At 40.3% G+C, this 12,289-nt stretch overlaps 1 protein-coding gene across 1 annotated transcript in view; it reads left to right on the forward strand.

The window, feature by feature from the left end:
- DERA (deoxyribose-phosphate aldolase) overlaps positions 1-2,020 on the forward strand; it is a 116,992-nt gene extending 114,972 nt beyond the window's left edge. The window contains exons 10-11 of the transcript XR_003001575.1: positions 173-295; positions 1,135-2,020. The gene's annotated coding sequence lies outside the window, so the exon portion shown is untranslated. The remainder of the gene's footprint in view (positions 1-172; positions 296-1,134) is intronic.
- Positions 2,021-12,289: the final 10,269 nt, after the last annotated feature.

The raw sequence follows: 12,289 nt of genomic DNA on the forward strand, positions 1-12,289 counted from the left end.
TAGAGTGAATAGGGAAGAAACAGCAGACACTAACAGCACTTAGTATGTGCTAAGCTCCTTATGTATATCAATTTATTTCACCCTTATTTAATCTCTGTTACAGCAAGATTAGTACAGTAACGTTTTTAATCCTCACAACAGTCAGTACTGATGTTATCATCCTTTTATACAGATGAGGGACTGAGGCACAGAGAGCTTAAGCAACTTGCCAAAGGTCACAGAGCTCAGAATTAGCAGAGTCAAGAATCAAGCCGAGGCAGGCAGTCTGGCTCCTGAGTCTGTGCAGTCGCCCCAGGTACGTAAAACTGTCCCCTGGCACCCAAAGACCCATAGACAGAGCCCCCGGTCAGCTATGGGGAATGGTCATCTGCTTTGTGGGCTACCAGTTCCTTTACTGTCTCTCTCAACTGCCCACCTCCACCTTTTTGGCTTGCTAGCACCTCTCCCACATTATAGAACTTAAGTTTTCTTAAATGGTGATTTTTCACGGAGAGCATCTTTTTCTTCCTCCCTGAACAAGTCTCCAGCTACTCATAAATGGAAAACTCTGGACTGAGGAGTTGGTTTTGGCTTCATCTTCTCATCTGCTGAATTCTAGCCCAGCCTCTTCCTCTTTCTAGCTTTGTGACATTAGTCCAGTCTATTCACATCTCTGGACCTCAGTTCCTTCATCTGTAAAATAAAGGGGTTGATGCAGATGATATCAAGATTCACTCAGAGTTCAGTTTTTCTTACCCTAAAGATAATGATAACACATCCAAGAAAATGGTACATGGCTCTAAAGAGAAAACACTTTTGCAGCAATCTAAATTAGAATTTGCCTCTCAGTAGTCAATTAGGCACACCCCTCAGAGCACCTCTCTGTGAGTGAAATGATTAAAAATAAGAGCAGAAAAGATATTCTGCTTTCCCCTCACACCCTAGCAGAAAGCGAACTTTTGACTCAGGCCTTTGGATGTGGTCAGCGGCTCTGAATGCCGTTTCCACCTTCATAACATGCTGGTCCACGTGCCCACCAGCACAATGGCCAGTCACCTTTGGAGAAGAAACTTTTCAGAAAAGTAATTACATGCCATCACCATTGAAGCTATTCCAATTTCACAGGGGTTTCTGTTTTCCTCCCATTAAACCCAGCTGGTCATTTCAGTCGATCAAGTGAACAGGCATCATTATCGTCAGTTCTGATTTATATGCCGCGTCCACTGAAATGGACCCCTGCGGACAGTTACAGATTCACACAGGAAATTAAGACCAGTGAGCCCCTCAGACCTATTAGAGGCTGATGAACATGGCCTGATCTAGAGGTAAGTAATCATATATTTGGGAGGACAGTTTATTCCAAGGACTATCAGACACTTCATCAGGAATGTCTGCCCCTTACTTGGCTCTCGAAATCAAATGTAACACAGATGACTTTAACAGAAAGACAGTAGTAAATGTTGGTTGCCATGAAAACATAAGAGGAAGAGGTCATTTCTGAGGTGACCATGATTTACTACAAGCCGATTTGGATACTTCAGGACAGGGGGACCAGATGCTTTATACAGTCAGGAGATGAGTCACCCTGTGCTGTGTTTAAAGCTTCTAAGTTAATGAAAGCAACCCCCAGCCCTTCTCACGGAAATTACTGCAGTTGTTCAGTAGGCCTATTTAAGCCTTAAAGATGTGTTTAAACAACCAATCATATAGTTTAGGGGTCTAAAGAGACTTTAGAGAATATCTAGTTCTACGTTTTCATGAGAAAAGCAACTCAAAGTGGGGATGTCACTTATGCAAGGTCACACAGAAAGTCAGAGCCGAGACCAGAACTTAGATCCACCTCATGCCATGACATATTTCACAGGACAGAGCCAGGGCTTTGGAATTAAAAGTGTCTTACTTGCTCATACACTGTGCCACACCAAATATTATGTTTGTTGTCATGTGAATTTCAGGCTTTCAAGACTCAACTTTTGTCTCTAGTCATCTTCTAAATGGGGTCTTGGAGAAGACCAACCATCTAAATCTAACCGATAGTGTGGTTAATTTAATCTGTTAGACTTTCACAATTTTGGGTGATCTCAAGAATTGACTTCTTTTTGTTTTTATAAAGAGAGTTGAATGTTGCTTTGTGAGTTATTATTTTTTAAATTTTATTTATTTTTGGCTGCGTTGGGTCTTTGTTGCTGCGCGCGGGCTTTCTCTAGTTGCAGCGAGTGAGGGCTGTTCTTCGTTGCGGTGCGTGTGCTTCTCGTTGCAGTGGCTTCTCGTTGTGGAGCTCAGGCGCTAGGTGCGTGGGCTTCAGCAGTTGTAGCACGTGGGCTCAGTAGCCGTGGCTCACGGGCTTAGTTGCTCCACGGCATGTGGGATCTTCCCAGACCAGGGCTCGAACCCGTGTCCCCTGCATTGGCAGGCGGATTCCTAACCACTGCGCCACCAGGGAAGTCCCTTTGCGGGTTATTTTTGTTTGTTTTGTTTTTAAGAAAAAAGAGGGAGCACTTATTTGAATTCTAGTTGGTCTACCGATGGAGAGAAAATGACTAATGTAATCACAAAACAATTTTGTAATTACAGTATCTTTGCCTCATTCTGGATTGTTTCAGCACTAATGGGAAATATAGGCAAATTAGTTTGCATGAACTATAGCTTCTAAGGAGACCTGTGCAAAAGCAGGAACTGTTATAATGTCTATCTGGAAGGGCAGCCTCACAGTGACACAATGGAGTCTCCGTCCTAATTGAGCAGAACAGTGGCTATGTCACACACATATGTCTTAAACCAAATCAGTTTCTTTGGAAAAGTCAACTTACACTTCTAGTACAGACAAAACCAACACGAATTTTTCTTCCATCAACTTGATCCTCTTTTGACACAGCATAAATAGGACCAGGATGCAGAGTTAGAAGAAGAAAGAATTTGAATAGATCCTACTTTCAAAGGAAATGAAACGTTATGCCCATTTTGGCACTAGGAAAAGGGTGTGAGGTGAAATCCATTTCTCATTTGTTTTCATGATCGTGCTCAAGAGTCTTGCTTCCCAAAGGAAAATATATATTTTATAACCACCACCAAATGATCCTTTCCAGAAAAGACCGCAGGTAACATCTGGCTGATATATAAAATACATAGTAAAAATAATCATTTTTAATTAACTAAACCCTGCTCAGGAGAGAGAGAGGAATGTCCATCTGGTCAGTTCTTATTTAATGGGGCAAATGAGGATTAGAATGTTTAATCCAATATATATGAAATACGTAGTGACCTTACGATGAACTAAAACTTTTTTTAGGAAGAGGAACGGGGTGAAGAGGAGGAATCAGAATATGTAGAAAGGACAGACCTAAAATTTGATTTTTTATTTTAAGAAGTACATCTCATACTGTAAAACATAGGTAGAATATAAGAAACCTAGGTTTTTTGGAGTTAATTTCCGTGATAGAAAACGTGTTTCAGTTAAACTGAACAGTCAGATGAGGTTATGTTTTACTCTAGCTTGACAAGGATGATGAGTTTTTAAAAAGTCTTAAATAAAGGTAAAAGGGACTGAGGTTATTTAGCCTGAGGAGAAGATTGAAGGGTACTTGATGTCTAACAGTCCCCGGGAAAAGAAACTTCCCTATGGGATCTTAGTAAGCAAGAGTCCTGTATCCCCTCAATGAAGAAGAAATGAGTTTATGCTACATGTGAAATTAAGCTAGTTCTAGGGAAGAACTCCTTTAATGCTCTGAAATGTGTAATTGAGAGGGTACATCTTGCTATTCCATCCTCAGAAGTAAGTTCTCCTTTGATTGGGGTGGTTTAGTTGTGCTGCCAAAGAAAGTGGTTCTCAAACTTCAGCGTAGAAAAGAAATACCAGGAGAGTTTATAACACGGAATTCTGGGCGCCACCCCCAGAGCTTCCAATTCAGTAAAATTTTCATTTCCAAGAAATTCCCAGGTGATGTCGATGCTCTGATTCAGGAACCCCACTTTGAGAACCATTGTATGCAGCTCCTAGATTCCAAAGTAACTGTATCCGTTCAGTGGTAAAGTCCACCAGCAGCAGCCCTTCTTTATCATGAAACTCCAGGATAAAGGTGTATATTTGATTGCTTTTCATAGCCAAGAATAAGAGAGGGAACAATGGAAGTAACATTATTCCTTAATCCTTTCACAGTAGACAGTGAACTTGATCACACTTTGGGCTTAAAAGCAAGCTTTGGAGATTAGCATTAAGCTTTTTAGATGAGTTTAGAATCATCATCCATTAAATCTTCCACAGGATTTCAGCAAGTCTAGATAGTAAGATTCAGCAGTATTTGCTTTTACCTCTTAGGAATGCTTTAACTTTTGATGCTTCTCGTATAACTGCACTTAAAATCAAGACCTATTTTAACAGAGCCCATTCTTTAACTTATATTTAAAACAGATATAATGTTCTAGGAGAGGGACATATCACAGATACTTGGTATCTTAGTGTGAAGTTACTGTGTATACGTGATCTCTAGACTGGGAGCTAATGAAAACATTAGGTCTTTGGTCTTTTCAAGGTTAATGGGTGTTTTAAATTTTTTTGTTTTTGGGTTTTTCTTGTTTGTTTGTTTTGTTTTTCAAATGTGTGTTCTGCCAGTACTATACATAGTCAGGCATTGTTCTTAGTTGTAAATAACAGAACTCCCTGCTACCTAGATTGAGCAGAAAGTAAGGTTTTTTTTTTTTTAATTGTATTTATTTATTTTATTTATGTTATTTTTGGCTGCGTTGGGTCTTTGTTGCTGCACGCAGGCTTTTCTCTAGTTGCGGCGAGCAGGGGCTACTCTTCGTTGCAGTGCGTGGGTTTCTCATTGCGGTGGCTTCTCTTGTTGCAGAGCATGGGCTCTAAGCACGTGGGCTTCAGTAGTTGTGGCTTGCAGGCTCAGTAGTTGTGGCACACGGGCTTAGTTGCTCCGCGGCACGTGGGATCTTCCCGGACCAGGGCTCGAACCCATGTTCCCTGCATTGGCAGGTGGATTCTTAACCACTGTGCCACCATGGAAGCCCAGAAAGTAAGTATTTTTAAAGCATACTGAGTACCTTACAGAATATCTAGGAAGGCCAGATAGGCACAGAGACAGCCAGCTTGGAATAACACCCAAGACATTCTTTAGAACCGCTCCGGTGGAGGCTCACTCCTACCACCTCTGGGCACTTGAACCCAGAACCTCTGCCTTTGCCACCCCTGAAAGCTGACACCCTCATTTATCCCAGTGGCCAAAGATGCTCTCTTGGTTGTCAAACTCTGGTGTGGTTGTGTCTGATGGTTGCAGCCTCAGTCACATGCCTGTTCTAGCTGTAAAGGAAACTGGGAAAGCAACTTTGGCCTTTTTGCGGAGAAGTGGCACATAGTATTCCAAAGATGTCGGCTGGTCACTAGTCATGATAGTTGTCAGCTACAGTATAACAAGTTGGTACTGGAGAGATGGTTTGTGGTAGGGAAGGACTCATTCTCCTCAACTGTTTTTTCACTTCCAGCCAGTCCCTAAAGCTAAACTCTGCAAAGTTGCCCCTTATCTGTTGGTCCCATACAACAGGTCTAAAGATGTCCTATGATGTCCTTTCTCACCAGCAATATATGACAGTGCCCCTCCCCGCAAATACTTAAACTTGTATTTCTTTAGACAGCTGTCTGTTGACTTCCTGACATGAGTAATGGTAAAATTAGTTTTTTCCACTTTCTCCCAAAGTCACCTGATTCTTGATGATGACGTAATTTTTCATATCATATTCTTTAGACTTTGAGATGTACTTACAGGTCTGTTACGTGATTTATCAGCTTCAGTAATCTTTCAGTCCTCTGCTCTACCAGACGAGAAAATCATCACATTGACATTACCACCCACCATCTGTCCTCTTCCCCTCCAGACCTTTGCTGTATTATTTCTACATCATTAGCGTTTATAACATTTAAATTCTGTTCTGTGACCATAATCGCCAAAATTGTTTTAGTTTTAGTCCTACAGTTAAATGAGGTCAGTACTTAGGACCAGTATTCCATTTATCTGGGCTCTTCAAAGTTTGGCTTGTAGTAGTTTCTTCAGGAAGGGTTTGGGGTATATTCCCTGAGTTTTGCGAGTTCAAAAATGTTCATTTTCATTACTCTTTGATGACTATTTGACTGTGCACAGTTCTTAAATCATGTGCTTTATATCCCCGAGGACTTTGTACCGCTGCTCCAATGTCTTCTGGTGTTAAACATTGCTGTAGAAAGTAACATTCCGACTCAAACTTTTTGCCTCAGTGCACAAGTTTTTTTTTTTTTTTTTCCTTTCAATTCCAGTAACTCTACTAAAATGTGATTCAGTGTTGAATGTTTTGTGTCAGTTTTTCCTAGGGTTCAGCATGCCCTCTCAGTCTGTAGATTTGTGACATTTCTGGAAAGTTACTCTGAAGTATATCTTTAACTTTTTTCCTGTTTTGTTGTGTTTTTACCTATTCTTCAGGATACCAGTTATTGCATATGTTAAGATCTTTTTAATAGTCCTGTCTCACTATTATTTTTTTTCTAATTCTTTTGGATTCCTTTTTTTCTACTTCTTTGAATTTTCTACTTCTTTTTCCATTTCTGACGTTCTTGTTTCTTTCCATGTTTTTAGCAGAATCTGGTTGCTGCCAGTGAAATATTTGTTTCCTGGGCTCTGCCAAATCACATTTCACTTCCTGTCATCTTGCCGCATCTTCCCTGAGCTCTTGTATATTTCATATGATCTCTTGCTTTATAGATACGGTAGCTTTATTTTGGTCTTTTTCTTTGTTTTTAAGTTTATGGCAATATGTTTGGCCCAAATTTTTATCTGCTGTATGGAAACATTTTTTCCTGGGACATATCTGTCTTCCATTTTTTTTTTTTTTTTTGCGGTACGCGGACCTCTCACTGTTGTGGCCTCTCCCGTTGCGGAGCGCAGGCTCAGCGGCCATGGCTCACGGGCCCAGCCGCTCCGCGGCATGTGGGATCTTCCCGGATCGGGGCACGAACCCGCGTCCCCTGCATCGGCAGGCGGACTCTCAACCTCTGCGCCACCAGGGAAGCCCTCCTTTGCTTTCTTTATGCCAAACTGGGTCCAGGAAAACTCCTGCTGACAGTTTGTGCACCTCCCCCTGTTGATCCATAGAAGTTATGGATGGATATGCCACCTTCTTTGATCTGCTGCCTTTGAGGCCAAGGATTTGAAATTTATATATGACTATTACATTTGAAGAGGAAGAGTTGTTAATTGTGTTTGGGATGAATACAAATTCTGGTTCACTTTGAAATCTGAACTCTAAAACTGAAAGTGCTAAGAAATGGGAGTTGAAGTTCTAGCACCTGAGGCGTCTAGTATTATTCACTATCTCACCCTTAGTTAAAACATCTTCCCCATCAGAAGATGGAGGGGAATAATAAATCTGAACTTGGAAAGTGCCTGGCATGTAGAAGCCATTCAAAGAGTTCTAGTTCTCTGTTACCATGATGACACTACAAAAAAAGGTGGAAGATCACATGTGTGAAAATACTATTTTGGTAAATACAAATCTGATTTTTTTGAGTATAAACATGCCCCTTCTGCTCCAGTTCCTCCTACTGGGATCCTTGAAAACCATCACTAAGCAACATCAGAAGATTCAAAATCAGAAGCCATGTCTCACTCTTATGACCTACTGTAATGGCTGGTTTCTATCATTCTTATAATAAAATTATTGCCTTGTGTGTTTCTTTATTTTTCCTTTTATGGCAGGCAGGTTTTGCGGGGAGGGAGACGTAAGGGGTGGGGAGGGGTCTAGGCTAAGTACAGTTGGTCCTCTGTGTCCAGGGGTTCTGCCTCCCTGGGTTCAACCAACTGTGGGTCAAAAATGTTAGGAAAAAAAGTACCAGAAAGTTCCAAAAAGCAAAACTTGAATTTGCCATGCACTGGCAACTACAGGTATACCTTGTTTTATTATACTTCACTTTATTGTGCTTCAAAGATACTGTGTTTTTCACAAATTGAAGGTTTGTGGCAACCCTGTATCAAGAGAGTCTATCGGCACCATTTTTCCAGCAACCTTTGCTCACTTTGGGTCTCTGTGTCACATTTTGGTAATTCTTGCAATATTTCAAACCCTCCACCAGAGAAAGATTCAGATTCGCTGAAGGCTCAGATGATGGTTAGCATTGTTTGGCAATAAAATATTTTTAAATTAAGGCATGTACGTTGTATTTTTATTTATTTATTTATTTATAAACATCTTTATTGGAGTACTGTTGCTTTACAGTGGTGTGTTAGTTTCTGCTTTATAACAAAGTGAATCAGCTATACATATACATATATTCCCATATTAGACTTAATGCTATTACTGCACACTTAATAAACGGTGTGGTGTAAATATAACTTACATGCAAGGGGTAACCAAAAATGTTTGTGATCCACTTTACTGCAGTGTTTGCTTTATTGTGGTGGTCTGGAACTGAACCCACGGTACCTGAGGTATACCTGTATTTACATAGCATTTACATTGTATTCAGTATTATAAGTAGTCTAGGGCTGGTTTAAAGTATATGGGAGGGTGTGTGTAGGTTATATGCAAACACGACACCATTTTACACAAGGGGCTTGAATATCCTCGGATTTTGGTATTCTGCGGGGGTCTGGGAACCAATCCTCTGTAGATCCGGAGGGACAAAGCAGAACTGGCAGGTCTCTTACCTGGAGTTTTGCAAATCTGGGACTTGAGGGTGGAGAGAAACCTGAGCGAAGAGGCTCTAAATGTGTGTCACCAAACACACAAGCCTAGGGTGGGTATAGGGAGCTAGATTTTAAAGTAAGAGGTCACGGAATAAGAAATTGGGGGTGTGCGGCAAACAGGTCAAGCAGGGATGGTCTAGGACAGAAGTGTGGTTAGCCTGTGGATTCTCCCTTCCTCATGGTGACCCATGGCCTGGAACTTGTAAAGTGACAGGGACAGAGCAGATTGTCTTGAATTCAGTCTATTTGTCAGCATTGCCTTTCTGCCCACCCTGAGTGGGAACCCTCAGGGGTAACACTGTTGCAGCCGGCTTTAAACCCCGTACAATACCCAACAAAGTACCTTACAGAGAGTAGGTGCTCCAGATTTATTTGTTAAATTAATTTAAAAGATAGTTATCACTTTGGATAAATACAGGGAAGGCATGATTATAAAATAAGGCTGATCCACAAGATAAGCTGAAAAAAATCAGTACCATTAGGTAGACAAAAGTACAGCTTGGCTAGTGATTGGAATTCCAAAGTAAATGCATGATACATATTTTTAGGGGAGTTTATCATAGAAGGTCCACACCTTGAGTTTAATGCATTTTAATTTTTTGTAACAATGATCCATTTTACCAACGGTTTCTGTAATTTCAGACTTAAAGCTGTCTGGATGAGTTGCAAATGTAGGAAAAATGGTTTGGGAAAGCAATTTTTACTCAAAGTTGTTTGTTTTGATGGGTTAAAAAAGCACGTATCTTTTTAAAGCAATGTTTATTTCATGTTTTGAGTGGCAGCAAAAATAATTGCATGTTTGAAATCCTTGAAATATGTTTTAATGCTTTTAAAATGACTTAAGAGCAAACGTGCCAGGTTTACCCACTGCTTTAGCCATTCCATGGTTGAAAGTTAGCTTCACTTTCCATATTTTATGGAACTATTTAATATGCTCTTCGATTATGTCTTTTAAACTGCAGTCAGTGTCTGTACCTGGTGGACTGATTAGAACATTTGATACACCTACAGCAAGATTTTGTGAAGAAGAGGTAGTACAGTTTTGTAGATGCTTGATTCTACTCTAAAAAAAATGGATATGTGTATTTTTAATATAAAAGAATTATGCAAACATGGTCTTATAATAGGATTTTATTGGTAGATTCAGTATGTATATGCCTGGTATATATGCTGAGAATTCGTTTTCAAAAAAGACTAACTGCCTTTCTAATTTAAAACCTTTTCATTTTAATGAGACAGGCATTTAGAAGGATTCGGATAAATCTATAAAATTCAGACCCAAGATCACTCTCCAGCATTTCCCGAGTGCCTAATAAATGTATATTTTAAGTCACTGGGAGTTCATGGAATTGTAGAATTCTTTGAACACGTATTCGCTGGTACGGACTAGTAATTGACAGTTGATTATACACTTAGTATGTGGTAGGCACTATTCTAAAGTGCTTTACATGCATTAACTATTTGATCCTCACAATATGCCTATGAGATAGGTGTGATTATATTCATCATTGTATAGATGAGTTAGCTGATGGAGGCATAGAGAAATGAAGTGATGTGTTTTAAGGGCACACACAGAGCTGGAATGGGAGGCCAGTTACTCTTGGCTCCAGCATCCGTACTTTTTTTTTTAACATCTTTATTGGAGTATAATTGCTTTACAATGGTGTGTTAGTTTCTGCTTTGTACTTTTAACTACAGTGACAGAGTATGTACCAGGCACTTTGGTAAAATGCTAACTTTGTGCCATACTTCCAAGGAAAGGAAACTCACTAGAATTATAGAATTTCAGGGGATAAAAACAGACCCCCAAAGGTCATTTAATCTAACCATCCAGCCAATGATAGTGCTCTCAAGCAGTCTGCAAGCTGCCGTGGGGTCGGGGAGGAATAGCAAGGCAGTAGAATCTCTATAATGAGCTGTTCAGGGACAGAAACTGCCCTCCTTACAGGTTAAACATGTTATATCAGGCTTTTATTATATTTACTGCTGGGTCTTAGATCTGGGATGTGGCCCATGTTGTTTCTGAATCCTTATATAATGAGCTGTGTTACTGCAGGTTTCTACCATTATAGCTATAAATTCAAAACCCACAAACACACAAAGGCATCCATCCAAGTATAAAATTACTAGGGAAATGGGAAGGACAAAAAACGAATTGTTAGGTTTGGGGGATAATTACTGGTGGCACTGGTGTGGCTCAATCTTGATAGGAAATGAGAGTAGTTCGGAAAGATTTCAGGGGCATCGTGAAAGTCAAGTACAGATTTGCGAGGGTCAAATGATGTAGACAGATTTCAGATGCTGCGATGACATGCCTAAATTATTCCATAGAAAAAGGATGCCTGTGTGTTTCGTGCTTCCAAATTTGTCGACAGAATGAACGTAGGGGATAAAAATCTGAGAGCTATATTGGAGCTGCTGTTGTACTGTTTCCCTAAGTTTTTGAAAGCAGAAGTAGTACCTTATTTGTATTTGTATCCTTTGCCCCTTGCCTGTTATGGTCTTACTATCACTTGTTGAATTTATTTATATGTGCAAAATGTTATGTAAGCAGAGGGGAGACTATGTCAGGAAGTTACATAAAGCTTCATACAATAAGTAATGTTTGAGTATGACTAGGGATTTTATAGGTAGAGAATGTTTTTGTGGTGTGTGTGTGTGTGTATGTGTAGGTGGGGTGGGAGATACTCTTCAGCCCCATTCCTGTTTTCTTTTGTATAAAAGTAAGCCGCTAGCCTACCACTTGTAGTTTCTCGTCTGAGTCATCCCTCTTCAGCAAACATGGAGTGATTTACCTGATTGTTGGTTATTGGATAAGGAACTGGGGATTTGACTGTAGCTCCAGTCATTCCTCCTCTCCTCTTGGGAGTGAGCCCTTTCTCCATTCTCAGCATATAATAATGGAGCAGGGGCCTCTGTATGGGAAGAGCTGCTGTTGTCTAGCACCATGTGTCTCTGACTGGTGGGTCTGTAAAGTTCTGGGGGTGGAATATGGGAAAGCCCACTGTCGCCATCTAGTAAGTTACACTCTTCAAAATCAGCTGCATTGGTAATAAAGGTGGTAACTTGGTTCTCTCTGTTTGCTTTTTTGTTTTGTCTCTCAGTTTATTCAGAACTTGGATAAGGTTATAATTTATTGAGCTCCCTCAAATCCCAATATAGCCACCAGAGACAGGCATTCTTGGAAGAGAATAATACATGTGAAAGCATATAGAACTGAAAATGCATAATGTCAGAATTCTGTCTGGCTGCAGGAATGAGCACAACAGAGGATCATCGAGGAAAGGTTAAGGTTGAATGAAGAAAGGACTCTCATGGCACGCTAAAGAGTTAGCCTTTATCCTTTGCATTTTATGGTTCTCAAAGTATGGTCTGGAGACCGCTAAAGTCTCTAAGAACATTTCGGGGGGGGCCCAAAACTACATTCGTAATAACACTAAGACATTGTTTACTTTTTTCACTCTCATTTTCTCATGAGTGTACAGGGGAGTTTTCCAGAGGCTACAGGATGTGCAATATTGCAACAAATTGAATAGTTATGAGACTAAAGTAGATCTGAGTCTCAAAGTAGATATGAGACTTCAGCTCCTACT

This window comes from Neophocaena asiaeorientalis, unplaced genomic scaffold, assembly GCF_003031525.2.
Source record: "Neophocaena asiaeorientalis asiaeorientalis breed wild unplaced genomic scaffold, Neophocaena_asiaeorientalis_V1.1 scaffold150, whole genome shotgun sequence".
Taxonomy (NCBI): domain Eukaryota; kingdom Metazoa; phylum Chordata; class Mammalia; order Artiodactyla; family Phocoenidae; genus Neophocaena; species Neophocaena asiaeorientalis.